Source organism: Sinocyclocheilus rhinocerous, unplaced genomic scaffold (genome assembly GCF_001515625.1).
Source record: "Sinocyclocheilus rhinocerous isolate Xijiao unplaced genomic scaffold, SAMN03320098_v1.1 scaffold4307, whole genome shotgun sequence".
In the NCBI taxonomy this organism is placed as follows: Eukaryota; Metazoa; Chordata; class Actinopteri; order Cypriniformes; family Cyprinidae; genus Sinocyclocheilus; species Sinocyclocheilus rhinocerous.
In genome coordinates this window covers 72,787-73,325 of record NW_015642331.1, presented here as the reverse complement: position 1 = coordinate 73,325, position 539 = coordinate 72,787, and positions in this window count along the sequence as shown.

The following is a 539-nucleotide window of genomic DNA, read 5'->3' as shown; positions in this document are numbered from 1 at the left end:
CTATAGACCAATCTCTAAACTTCTATTTCTGGCCAAGATTTTAGAGAAAAGTGTTCTTATTCAACTGGAGTCATTCCTTGATGAAAATTATATTTGTGAAGTATTTCAGTCAGGTTTTAAGAAGCATCATATCACAGAAACAGTATTATTGAAAGTTTTTAATGATATTGTTTGGCAACCGATCAAGGGAATATGACTGCACTTTTGCTTTTAGATCTTACAGCAGCATTTGACACAATTGACCATCATATTCTCATCTCACGACTTGAAACGTGCTGGCATCTCTGGAAATACCTTAAATTGGTTTAAATCCTATTTGTTAAATATAAGTTTCTCTGTTGGTATGGGTGAGTGTACATCAGTTCCATCACCTTTATCATGTGGTATTCCTCAAGGGTCTGTGTTGGCACTGCTTCTCTTCTCTCTCTATATGCTCCCATTAGGTTCGATTCTGCATAAATACAGTGTGTCCTTTCACTGCTACGCAGACGATACACAATTGTATGTACCATTTAAGTCAAATGATTCCACTGCCATGG